Consider the following 14,659-nt stretch of genomic DNA (forward strand, 5'->3'; position numbering starts at 1 on the left):
AAAATATTCAAGAAGATTTAATTGGGTTTGTGTAATCTGACAGATGAATTACAATATTTCACTATGTACTGACATATTTTGCAATGGCTTTTTGTATCAAATTTACCTTATATGAACTGTATTCCTAAACTATTCCCCTCGGTGACTTTCATAACTAGAGCTATATAAAACTATTAATAACGGTGTCAACTGTAACGGTTCAAATCCCGTTACAAGATAATATCTGTATTATTATTATTATTATTATTATTATTATTATTATTATTATTATTATTATTTTGTCCGTATTATTATTAATTTATCTGTGAGATTACTATTATTTTGTTATAATTATTATTCAATTCCATTATACAATGCTTGTCGCTTGCGTATATGTAATGGAGTGTATGCATATATACGTATATGTAGAATAACATTCAATACATGTACAGTGAGAATTGTTATATATCGGATGGTGGATATGGCATCGTTACATTGTGCAATATTGCTGACGATTCTGCCAAGTCATTGCCACGTCATGGCTACGTCATCGTATTCAGTTAGCACTGAGCTCACTTTCTTTGAGAAACCCAGCGAGCCGGAGGGCATTTCACCATTACATGCAACAGTTTGAGGCGTTGTGGGAGTATGTCATTGTTATTTCTGGAGATTACGTAGCTGTGTAAACCAACGTCTATAAAAGGTGGATGCATATTGTAGCGTCAGTCATTATTTAAACGGAAGCAGTACAGTGAAGAAGTCTACTAGATGAAGAGGCCTCAGTCGGTCAGTCAACGAGTGTGAACGAGAGATGGAGAAGACTCAGTGAGCCATTAATCATTGGTCATTGAGAGAGTGAAGGCCAAAGGTTGGTCGGTCACTTAGGTGAAGACACGGACGCAAGGGCTTACCATGGAGTCAGAGAGGGCAACCCTGGACCTGCCAAGAGGTAATGCCATATTGTCTTACAAAGAAGTCAGATGATATGGAGAAGAAGCAGTCACAAGGATGTATCACCAAGTTAGGCGTGACACATCTACAGTAAACACCAGATCAAAGAATTACGTCGTAATTACACTCAAAGTGTTGAAGGTGCAGTCAAGTGAATCAGTGAGGGAAATATTTCGTATAAATTGTTAAATGTCCGGTCAAGAAGAATTCAAATTCATGCCTAGTTTCTTTCAGTTGCAATGTCATAATTTCATATTCTCATCTGTTTTATCGCAACAAGACTCACTATTTTTTGATATATTATTTAAAGAAAATATATTGTTCTATCAAACGAATTCATAGTTTTATTTCATTGACAGTAAAATATCTTAACCTCAAAATTAATGCGGAAACCGAACACCAATCTCCTTTTCCCAGAACTTACATGGTATGTTGTCAAAAGTAAGCTTATTACCCCACACCCTAGAGATAGCCAAGATTCTCATTCTATTATTGCTGCACTGAGTGGCAGCTGGCGCCCTTCAAATAACGTATGTGTAAGTAAGCAGGTAACAAGTAAGTGTGAGTACAAGGTCCGACGAGTGTGTATTTTATTTAATGAATGTTATTTTTCATAATTTTCAAGTTAAATGCAGTTTTATATATATGTTTGTAAAATTAGTAAAAGATTCAGGAAGGTTACAATGTGGCGCCCAACGTGGAGCAGACTCGTGGTAGCAAACATATACTTCTCTTGGGTGTGGGGTGAAAAATAGACGCCCAACGACCCAGTAAATGAAGGGAGTAGATGATTTCTTAGAAGTCTCTCCTTCAGATAAGTTGCATTCAAACAGCATCCCATGTTCCTTGATGGCAATTAGGGATTTGTTGATGACAGATTTTGTTACCTCTTGGCCCATAAGTTTCTCAAACTGCACAGTATTCTGAAGTAAACTATGAATTTCCTGACAGCTACGCCGGAAATTGTACAGGATCTCTTGCAGCCTAGTGGATTGCACCTGCTCACGATTCACAGGAGGGCAAAGCAGAATTCCTTCTGTCGTGTCAAGGTTCACATAATGGAATAGCACATTCTCCTCTCCTGCAGTCAATTTTGATGGTAACAAGTCCTCTACATCAGAAAGAAGAGTTTGTCTCACATTAGACAAGTCATAACTGCTAGTCAAGCTCTCATAGTGGTTCTGCTCCCTGTATGCCTCCCAGTCTGAATCAGAATCATCTGAATGTTCGGAGTGAGAGTCAGTAAGTCTGCTCACGTTCACACTTGTGTTGCTACTACGGTGACTGCCACGTTCTCGTTCGGCTCGGCGTCCCACGATAGGGGCAGCTTCATCACTTACTTCGCTCACCACACTTGCTGCTTGACTGGCAGAATCTTCAGAGGTGGAACCCTGCTGAGAGTGTGCCAAAGTAGTGTAACTGAGAGAACGGTCCGGGCCACCGCGTCGCTTTAGAATGGACGTGACCTCTGGAGGCTTCCTACTGCCAGGAGAGCCTGATGTAGCAGGATTGGTAGAGTTACTGCTGGCACTAGCACCACTCAGTGAGGCTCCTGATGGCGGTACTGGCTTGGTTGGTGTAGTTGGGTCAGACTGACGGACAAACCCCAAGAAGTTATATGCTCGTCTAGATGTTTTATTTGCAGATATGACTTCTGGTGTGGTAATCTGTGGTCTAGGATTTGTATCCAACCATTTAGACGCAACTGTAGAAATCTCAAGGCGGTGGATATAGCCAAGATTCTCCTGAGCTTCTTCCACGTAACACACAACTGGTCCTGGATTGCCGACAGCTCTGACAGTACAACCACCTGACTCCAATAATACCACCAACATTTCTTGATCCTGTCCTACAGCTAGCAGGAACCACCGTCCCTGAGGTGGCTGGTACAAAGACACTCTACTAGGATCTTCCAGACCTCTTCCACATGATGCAGGGTAAACCTCTCGCTACAGCACCAGTGAACGCACAGGCTCGGATCGACCCAGGTGGAGCAAACCTTGTTGTCGACAGAATGCATGAATATCAACTAAGTCAGCCCGGGGTAAATGAGAAGCCAACAGATAACCCTTAAGGTACCAACACGATCCAATGATGGTGTATAGCCTTTGGCACCCATTATGGTCTTCACTCAGGTCACCAAAATCATTGGCTTCAAGTTCACTTAAAGCTTCATCAATCTGGACCTGCACATGGTGAGGCAGAGGTACCCAGTGTGCAGCAGGGAGGAGGTCTTCAAACTGGGCAGGGGCTAGTTCGGCAGCTTTACTCTTGATATCTTCTAGCTGCACTGACTGCTGAGCACTGGGCCATAAGCCACTGGTCAACAGGCGGGTGAAGAATAAATAAAAGAAATGGTCCAAGCTTGGATGATTCCCTGATCTGAAAAACAACTGGATAACGTTTGGTAAATAAACTTCAGATTGGTGGCCAATTCGGCTGATACTTGTACAGCCTCTCGTATTGAGCACCTGTTATCAGGTACAGCAAGAAGCAGGAGTTCCTTCCCCTGAGGAGTATATATAACGTGAGTTAGCTGGCCACGTAGCAGTATGGTAGAACTGACAGGAGCTGATGGAGCCAAGTCAGGTATAAGGTGATGCAGTGTGAGGAAAGCTCCTCTAGCTGTAGCCAGTGGGTTCTGAAGAGCAGGGTCAGGATAGCAGTAGATTATCCCCCGATCTTCAGGACCACCTTCGGTGAGGCCCTCCTGAGTGAAGTAAAGCACACCTACGGGGAGCTCCGCTAGAATATTCTGTAACTCTTGGTCTTGGTCCCAAGCTACACCCACCATAGGCATTCCTATGTAAAATATTCAAGAAGATTTAACTGGGTTTGTGTAATATGACAGATGAATTACAATATTTCACTATGTACTGACATATTTTGCAATGGCTTTTTGTATCAAATTTACCTTATATGAACTGTATTCCTAAACTATTCCCCTTGGTGACTTTCATAACTAGAGCTATATAAAACTATTAATAACGGTGTCAATGAAAGTATCTAACTCGGCTTTTGGAACACTATAACCGTTCGGATGCAACGAATGCAAGTCCCATGTCTTTAGCAAGGATAGAAACACTATTAGAAAAATTATTAAATTATTTTCTGAATGGCGAGATTTGATTGTACCCGTTGACACAGTCCTAGTGCTCAACGATTCATAGATAGGAATATTTTAAAAACTGCGAAGACCAAATCAATAATAATACAATGTGAGAGATATTGACCACTTATCGACATCGTTCGCTGGTTTGTCATGGCCTCGTCTCAAAGTACAACGCACTTACCACTAGGTATCCTTACAGCCACGATATCTCAAAAATCATCCTCATCACTTTCTTGAGATTAATTAATTAGAATCTTCAGCAAATTTTTAAGCTCACGAAAACCATAGTTCATCGTTTGGAACGTAGAGCTTCTCACTAGATGAAAACAGTGTTTATGCTCCACACCTATGCGTATTTGCTACTGAATACCAATTTCGAAGCCCATGCTCCAATTCTTCGAAACTTTTTTGGGAATTTTCGATATTTCAGGAGATTACGTGGGTATCAGGTTGACTGATAGCAAATTTTTAATTTCTATGGTATTTTGAATTGCCTTGTTATTTCGTCACTGTTTGGGCAAAAGGTCATATCTCTCAATGCACTTCGTATCCAGTATTTTCCTTAAAATTAGTCACGCCTCCCAGTTTCATAAGGATATTTAGTTCATCAGAACAATACTCGTTGTGTTCATTTTCCTATTCTTAAGTGTAAACGAAGATGAAAATTACCGCACTGCATCCTAGGAATGTATGTTTGCATGACTTATTTATTCACTCCTACAGTATATTGTACTTGAGCTTCATTTTACTTGACACGTTAGCATACGAAAATGAACAAAACGAAATTTGTTCTGATGGGCTGCATATCCATACGTGGCTAGGAGGCGTGACCAGTCATACGGAAAATAATGGATAGGAAGAGCATTGTGAGACATGACCTTCTGCCCGAACAGCGACGAATCCATGCTTAATTTAATATGTATACGCCCATTTTACACATCTCTACACTTCGAATTATTACTTCCATTTATATTATTATTGGATACAGATATCGTATAAAACTGAACTGTCGAGAGCGTGAATTTGTTTACATAATGTTAGAAGAGTTAGTACAATAAGTCTCCATTAATTAATTCACGAATATATAATATCAATTGTATAAATAAGTATTAATACATATTAAAACTCTAAACACTTCGACGTCGGACTGCTACAAATATTTTGATAAGTAACCACGTCCAAACCATGGCAATTTACTTGTGCCACAAGCGGAAGAGCTGTGATTTATATATTCAAGTTTTTCAAATCAACTATCACTTTCTAATACTGGAACCATTAATACCATAAATGAAGCTAGATAAGAATCTTAGATATTTGCGTCATTTATTACGATATATTATGTAGGCTGAGGACCTAAATTCAAATTTGGATAGTGCTTGTCGCGTCATAACTACAATCCTATTTCTTTCTTTCACTGAATCTATCCACAAATGTCCTGTCCCTTAAGGAACAAGTCCGCTTTCATTGGATCCTAACGTGCTCAAGCATAGCAAAGAATAAAACAGTGCTATAGAACGAAAAAAAATAGATGAATATGTTAATATCTCCAGATCCACAACGTGGCACGACATACTAATAAAAGGGGAAAGGATCTAGAAGAATTCCTCATTACTAGTCAGCTGTTTGCACATAATGAAAGCAGTGAATTAACTATATTTCAAACCAGTAGAGGGAAAAGTAACGTGAACCCGACAATTAGCAATAATAAATTCCCTAGCGGAATTAAAAACTGATAAGAGAAGATGAAAGCTGCTCATACCACAGAATATTACATTTGTCAATATCACAAAACAAACTGGAATGAGATGCAACCAAAAAACAGGTACACCTGTATAAAAAAGAATTAGGAGAAAGGATCGCAAATTACATCAAGAAATTATACTGTATGAGACAGCAAGGCAATTCTGTGGAACAGGACAGGAAGAAAAGATCGAAGATCTAGACAGTAGACTATCAGCGCATATAAAGAATTCATAAGATATTGGGGACATATTACACAAATCTAACATTGCCCAAACGTCGGCTTGTATGAAAGCCTTCAAAGTTAGTAGCCAATCAGAAAAAAACCCTTGATCAAAAAATACAAAACTGTGCCGTGATGGAACGAAGAACTTACGACAATGAGGAAGAAAGTAAACTTTTTCAGTAGAAGATACCAGAGAAAAATGGGCGATAATGACCTCCGACAACAGCAGAGAAAACAGTACTTTGAAGAGAAAGCTAAATATCCAGCAAAACTCATAAACGCAAAGATAATAATTATGTTGGAAAGATTATAGCAGTAATGCCTCTTCTTCAGTAAATGTCAAAGACGCTCAAATTCTATCAACTCTTCCTAATACTTAAGGACAGTACACAAGAGATTTACAGGAAACATTACAGAGCAGATTAAACTACCTCATCCTTAATGATAATGAAATGGAAGTTAATGATCAGCAATGACAAATAAGGAAAGAAATAGAAGAACAAATGGAAACACCTGACGTTTAGGAATTCACCGAAGAGGAAATAAGATCCACAATCAAATACATACCGTAGATCATAGAAGATCACCAGATGAAGACGGATTCACTAGCACAATATTATGGTAGATGAAAGTCTCTCTGAAACTATGATATCAATTTATAACGGTTGCTTGAAGAATGCATATTTTTCCAAAGAGATGGAAAAAGGTGTGAATTATACCAATTACGAAACTAGGGAAAGAGAATCTTATGGATTCATCGAAATTCGGACAAATAAGCTTAGTAAATGTGGCAGGGAAAGCCTTAGGAAAACCATTAATAAATAGAATAAATCACTACTTCTATATCAGCAAACTACTGAGCGAAAATCAGTAGGGCTTCACACCCCAAAATAGCACTACTGATGCATCAATGGCACTTAAAGAATTTATAAACGAGGCTTTTGCGAATGGTCAAGTCACAGTAATTGTTATCCTTGAGACTCCGCGTGGTGGTTAAGTGTCCTTAAGCCGCTTAAATATTTTCAGTGTCCGAGAAAATTAAATACCTTACTAAAAACTACTTCAGAGAAAGAACAACCTTTATGACTTTGAACAGCATCCAAGTTGAAACAATAGTTAACGAAGGTTGTCCACAAGGCTCATGCTGTGGTCCCGGGTACTGAAATATCCAGTATAATAAACTACTCACTGTAGACTATGGGAAGAACACCAAGCCATACCACTTGCTGTAGACCTCATAATTCCAGTTAGAGCTGAAACAGAAAATTAAGTAGAAAACTTCATGAACATGGATTTACAGGAAGTTACAAAGTGGTCGAAAGACATCAAAACCCACTTCAATGAAAGTAAGTCGAAAGTTATATTAATATCAATGAAACGGAAAGAAAGGAAGACAATCGATATCTATGTGAATCGGGAACGTCTTGAACAAGTTGAAAAAAATGAATATTAATTAGTAATAACAATTGACTCCCGCTTCACGTTTATCTACCACATCAACAAAGTTGATGGAAAATGTATTAAATTAATAAATGCTTTATTAAAACCAGGTGGAATAGCATGTGGTCTAAAACACCAGCCTTTGGAGATAATATCGTCGCTCCACCAGTAAAACGTTGTATTCCACTATGCTCTTTCTATCCACTATTATCCTTAAGAATGGTCACGCCTCCCAGCCACTTATGGATACGCAGTCCATCAGAACAATATCCGTTGAGTTCGTTTTCCTGTTCCAACGAGTAAACGAAAATCAACCTTACACTGTTATACACTAGGAGTACGTAAATACGCAAAAAAGCTATTGAAGCTGAACATTATACAATTCGTGAAGTTATTCAGCTTCTTTCTGCAATTTACTATCAAAACTTCACCTTTCCACCAGGTAAGGTTTTTCTTTGAACTTCCGCAAAGCGCAGGGTTTATTGGGAATTTACGCTAACTTGTTCAACTCCGAGGCAGAGATGAAGTCAGTACAAATGTTACCTTGTGTTGTAGCTAAGTTTCCTGCGATCGAGCTATATAAAGGACATCCTCTTGCCACTAATTGCTGGATCTGCCTCACAGTGGCGTTCGTAACGAGCCCCTTGTCTCCGGCCAGCCTCTGAACAAGCCCTTCTTCTCCTCTACCCCAGTTCAGCAATCGAGGGGAGAACTACGGTTTCATTTGTCTTTGCGAGTTGAATAATGTACTCTAGCTCAAGAAATTAGTATATGCTATGTACGCACTATGCAGAACTTGAATATTTTTAACATTGGTGATCGATGAAATTAAATTGTTGTTTGCTATTGGGAACCTTATTTTTGTAATAATAATAATAATAATAATAATAATAATAATAATAATAATAATAATAATAATAATAATAATAAGCTATTCAGTATATACAGTATAAAAGGTAAAACACGGATATTGGGTGTACAAGGGATAAATCTAGCAATACTCAAAATCGGTGGGTAAAGGTAGCTGAATATACAGAACACAAGCCTTACTTGGGTAATGTGCAGTTTTTCCAACCCTATTTGGAGTAAGAATATCAGTTAAGATACTGTATTTAATAATAATAAAATTTCGTGTGCCAATTACTAGCCTTTTGTAGCCCTTGCAAGGGAGACCCTCCTCAGAGGGTGGATTACATCTACCTTGAATGGGAAACTGCTGGAAGCGTTGGGGTGGCGTTGTTGTAGACGTGTAGTTTGCATTTAATGGGCATGTAGTTAGGAGTGTTGTTGCTGTGTGGTTTTGAAGAGTAGAGTATTGATTTAACCGTTATGAAGCCTTTTTACAAAAGTTGATCGGCGTCCGTAGATTAAAATCGAGGTTTCCCGTTTCAAAAAATGTGCATCAAAATAGTATCGAAGATTACGTGTAGCCTGTGGTGAAAATTTATTACCATGAAGGACGGTTGCACGATGAGTCAAGGTGTTTCGTACGGGTCGGAATGTGACTGCGGATTTGCGCCGCGCAGGTCGGCCGTCCATTCCTCAAGATTAGATTCCGTAGTCCATCGACTGTCCGAGAATTTTCCCTAGAAGTTGGTCTCAGTCATCAAACGGTGTGGCACATACTGACGAAATATCGTAACATGAGGAAAATTCCGTCCTATTGGGTTCCACATCAACTTACCAAAGTACTGAAATGGCATCGGTATTCACTGACTTGCATCCACGTCAGAGATATCTCAACGAAGGTGACGCATTCCTGCAGCGTATTGTCGAAATTGATGAGACGTGTACACGAGTCTACGAGCATGAATTAAAGCGTCAATAGAACGAATAGCGTAACCTAGGTTCGCCACGTCTACAGAAATTTTGACGGATGCGCAGTCGAGTGGAACTTACGCTGACTGTGGCATACGACTACGCATTCTGTGCCTGGAGGACAAACCGTCAACAATGGCTACTATTCCCGATTTGTGGAGCGACATATGCGTTCGGCTATGCGTTGCAGAAGTCCACGTTTCTTACTAGACGATCGCCCAATCGTGAACACCCTGCGTACTCACCGGACATGAGTCCTTGTGACTTCGACCTGTTTACGAAGTTCAAGGAACCTCTCCGTGGCCGCTGATTTTCTGACGTGTCATGTGTACTCCGCGCAGTAGGGCGCTCCTTTGCCGTCATCAACAGAGGACGCCTTGCAGCGGTCCCCGAAGGGCGTCTTTTAGCATTATATCAATATTTGATCAGTTCATCTTCCGATTGAATTTCACTGTGCAAGGTCATATTTAACGTAAGGCTGGATAATTGCTTCCCCTGACCGATGAAACCCCAAAATTCTAACAACCAAATTCTATTGCTGATGATCAAATTGGAAACCGAGCAAAAATGGGACTACATCTCCGGAGCAAGGCGTCAGATTGTTCCAAACTTATTAAATAGTTTAAAACAGTAATAATTACAGCAGACCGAAGACCTTCAGACGAACACGAACCACACTTCAGCGCCCCTCAAGTAGACAAAGTCATGGTGGCAATACCAGGTGACGTAATTGATCAACGTATTTTCATAATCCAAAAACGAGGTGAATCATATTAGGACATTTCAGACATGTCGATATTATGATGCTCAAAAGTACCCATTGATATTCCCCCAAAGTGAAAATGAATACCATTTCAACCTAAGACAAGGTCATTGCAGCAACAGGTTAAACAAACAACAAGAAAGTTTCAGCGATGGATTTCTATGCATACAGTCTAATTTTTCGAGATACTGAACAGAACCACATATTTGACTGGGAAAGGGAAAATATTCCAACACATTATCGGAAATATATTTGCGAATACTAAGAATGATCGCCTTCTTAATATTCATTTAAATGAGAAAACACTACTAGCAACATTTATAGGTAGTCCTAGACGCACGCACGGATTGACGATAATATGACATACGATAAGACGTACGGGAGATCGGACTTATTCATGATCTTCACGTGCAATCCTACTTTGACTGAGGTAAAGGAAATGTTCACAAAAGGTCACGTACTCGGTGCTATCCTTGGCTTAATTTCAGGTATGTTCAGGCGAAAACTGTTGCAATTAATAGACATTATATCGACCTTCCATGTGTTTGCAGCGTCAAGATACTGGATGTCCACAACTCAATATTAAATGTGCGGATTTCCATACTCAGACAATCCCCAAAATCCACTCCACACAAATCGATTATGTCATATCTGCCGAGTTCCTTGATCCAACAGAAGATACTCTATACTTTCGCCGTAATAACCTAGTATTTTATCCATGGTCTATGTGGAAGTCTCAACCCCACACCACCTAGCATAAAGTATAGGAAGAGCAGCAAGAAATTTCAACAGAAAGATTAAAGACATATACATTGGAGATAATAGTTTTCCCCGATATAGGCGACGAAATAGAAATAGACAACTGGTGGATTGTACCAATTTCGTTGCTGCTTTCAATATTCCAATCACATATCGTTTAGCACTGGAACAGTGTGAAATAAATACAGTATGTGTGCAATAATGTACAGTAACTACAGGTAGTGATATGACCGTTTTCTGCACAGAAAATGAGATAAGACGCAACAAAGAGGTGGAGTTTTAGTTTGGAGGGCTCATTAGTGGCAACGAAGCAGTTTTTTTGGATCCCGGGGTTTACTATCCTTGAAAGGAACTCTGCGGTTGTTCACCCCAGTGTTAATTTAGAAAATAGTAAAAAAAAAACATCTTGGATTAGTAAGTCAGCCACGAAATATCAACTACGTAAACAGGATCCTCTTGAGAGAATATTGCTCCTGCCTACTATATGTCGAACGCTTCTAGCGAAGATTAACGTAGAATAAAAGCGGGACAGCCATCCCTGTACATGACGTTGTTTCAACAACGTTGAATGCTTTTTTCTCTCAGAATTCTTCTTCACACAATTTGAGGATCAACTTACTTCGCATCGAAGGAAAACATGAACGGTGAGGCGTGCCAAACATATGTAGTGGCCAGTCAGAAGATTATTTTCATTGAAGGAGGACATTACTGATGTAATATATTGACAGAAACCGAATTAATATCTTCCCCAGAGCAAATAAGAAACCTATTTGCTATAATATTGACCACATGCATGACATAAAATCCGGATACTTTATTGAAGGAGGATGAGGAAACACTGAGTGGGGATATACTTACCAAATTCATGAGTGAAACCCAACACTACAAATCACGTATTCTACAGAGAATTTCTAAAAGGCATGGATAATGTATTTTGAGGACAAGAGTATGGTCTTGATCCTTAACACAACAGAATAGTTTTACCTGCAATCACCAGAATGAGACTGAAAAGACGTAATGAATGCAGACTACGAGAGATAGAGAGGGGAACTACATGATCGAGGAGCTTCATACATATATGGCAAACAATAAATCACTTCCGAATCAACATCAGGGAACAGGATATCAAATCATTATGGATCAGATCACTGGACAACAAGGCAGTATTATTTTACTTGATGATCCTTTGGACACAGGAAAACTATTCGTAACTAATTTAATACTGTCCGAAATTAAGACTCAACACGAAGTTCCTTTTACCATCGCATCTTCAGGCTTAGCAGCTACGCTTACGGAAGGAGGGGCACAGCCTACCCTGTGTTTTAGTTTCCAACTTAAGGAAGACAAGTGGTCAAGCGGACATGCGTAACACATGTAAATTAATCGTCGGGGATGAATGCACAGCAGTCCACGGGACAATCATCGAGACCCTTAACGTGTCCCCAAAGATGCGCGAAAAAAACTACCTTATGTAAAATTCTGCCAATCATTCGATGATCAGTACAGCCTATGAAATACGCGCCTGTTTAAAGCATTGAATTTTGAGGAGAAACGTGAGAAAATTATTTTAACAGAAATTATGAGAATAAATAAGAAATAAACATGCTCAACTTCTCTGTGACAGGCAGAGGAAAAACAATTAGTTGGATCTTCCGATAACGTCAAATTTCCCCCTGATTTTTGTAATCTGGTATCTTCTGTCGCAAGAATTATTATGTTCGGTAAACCACAATGCAACTTTTTTGATCTAATCTGCTTATGCGGGTGTGTTTTACTTGCTACTAAAAGTGACGGCACCCATAAAATAAGCAAACGAATACTTGTTACGATACTGGGTGTTGTTACTGAGTAAAGACATTTCGGTACCGTACTTGATGACCAGACTTCCTAAATTCTCTCAATCCGGATAGATTGCAATGACTTCGTCAGACAAAGATGAATATCATATTATTTTATTACAAAACCTTAACTCTTTAAATGTCCGGCTCCATGGCTAAATTGTTAGCGTGCTGGCCTTTAGTCACAGAGGTCCCGGGTTCGATTCCCGGCAGGGTCGGGAATGTTAACCATCATTGGTTAATTTCCCTGGCATGGTGGCTAGATGTATGTGTTGTCTTCATCATCATTTCATACTCATCACGACGCGCAGGTCTCCTACGGGATTCAAATCAAAAGACCTGCACATGTCGAGCCGAACCCGTCCTGGGATCTCCCGGCACTAAAGCCACACGCCATTTCAGCTCTATAAATGTATGCAATGGGATGAGCGTGTGTGTAAAGATTATGTTGCACAAAGCTACCATTTTAACAGAAAAGTGATAAGGCAAGTAAATGAAATGGCGTATGGCTTTTAGTGCCGGGAGTGTCCGAGGACATGTTCGGCTCGCCAGGTGCAGGTCTTTTGATTTGACACCCGTAGGCGACCTGCGCGTCGTGATGAGGATGAAATGATGATGACGACACATACACCCAGCCCCCGTCCCAGCGAAATTAACCAATGATGGTTAAAATTCCCGACCCTGTCAGGAATCGAACCCGGGACCCCTGTGACCAAAGGCCAGCACGCTAACCATTTAGCCATGGAGTCGGACATAAGGCAAGTAATTTTATTACAATAGCTTTGGTCACCATATTTAATTAGACAGATTCTACATGACCGAGTTTTAAAATATCCAAATTCACAATCCAGACCATGTCTGACACGTGAGGCTGTTGTATACTGTGCATTGCTTCCTTAATTATCCGATGAATTCATACTTGGCGTGTCATCTCAGATTTTACTCGGAAAGCGGAGGACGTGTTGCAATTAATTATGTGAACATGAGCTTTCACTTATAATTACTGTAATGGATGTGCACGTCTTTGAGGTTCTTTGATGAATGCCGCTTTCATAGATAGCAATGAAGGAGCTTTCTGTGAGCTCTTAATAAAGACTTTGAAGTGTGTTGTGTGGATTACGTTACTTCGCGCTATTTTAATAAATGAACCTCCGGAATAATAATAATACTAATAATAATAATAATAATAATACCGTACGTGTTTACCATCCCTTCAACTAATGTAGATTTTATTTGGTGCCAGAATATCGGAATTTGGCCTTGAGGAGGGGTTCATTAATGTGTCAAAGGAAGGGATATATCACATTAGGCATTACTAAATGTCAACGAAGTAAGTTGGGGATCCAAATCACAATCATCATTCAAGTTGGGTATCTAAAAGGGCATGCTACTAAACCGGTCATAATTTTCATCATAAAGTTAACCCTATTTACCTGCTGTTGTTTTTTGTTATTTTCGCAGTGTTTTGGGTTTGATGTAGCTTTCCATGTTATCCTAAATTGTGCTGATTTTTTAATTTTGTAAGTGACCCCTACAACCAACAAAAGATTCTAATCTCATGTCTTGTTCTATACTTACCGTAAAAGGCCTTCCTTGCTTGCATTAGTCTGGAGTTTACGTCCTCCTTACATCTGCCATTGCTAGTTACTCTAATACCCAAGTAAAAATATTCATCTACTTCCTTTAAGACTTCATTTTCCTTACTTGTTATTTATTCATCACCTGATGTCGTACGACTTAGTTTCATTAAATTTGTTTTCGATTTATTTATATTCATCTTGTACTCCTCCTCCAAAATTGCGTTCATTCCATCAGCAATGTCTCCAAATTTTCTGCAGACTCTAAAAACTAACAATACCGTCGGCAAATCTCAGAGGCTGATTTCAATTTTGATTTCCTTTATCGCCTGTCCTGTGTAAATATCAAACAGAGAGAGGAAAAATTGGAGCCTTTCCTCACCCCTTTCTGGATTGCTGATTTTTCATAGTCCTCGGTTCTTATCACTGCAGGTAATTTTTGTACATAATAATTCT

General features: G+C 39.4%; 1 pseudogene; it reads right to left on the bottom strand.

Moving 5' to 3' along the window:
- Window positions 1-1,550: 1,550 nt before the first annotated feature.
- On the bottom strand, window positions 1,551-3,730 carry LOC136859524 (protein inturned-like; annotated as a pseudogene).
- Between the last annotated feature and the right edge of the window lie 10,929 nt (window positions 3,731-14,659).

The sequence above is a fragment of the Anabrus simplex genome, chromosome 1, assembly GCF_040414725.1.
Source record: "Anabrus simplex isolate iqAnaSimp1 chromosome 1, ASM4041472v1, whole genome shotgun sequence".
Taxonomy (NCBI): domain Eukaryota; kingdom Metazoa; phylum Arthropoda; class Insecta; order Orthoptera; family Tettigoniidae; genus Anabrus; species Anabrus simplex.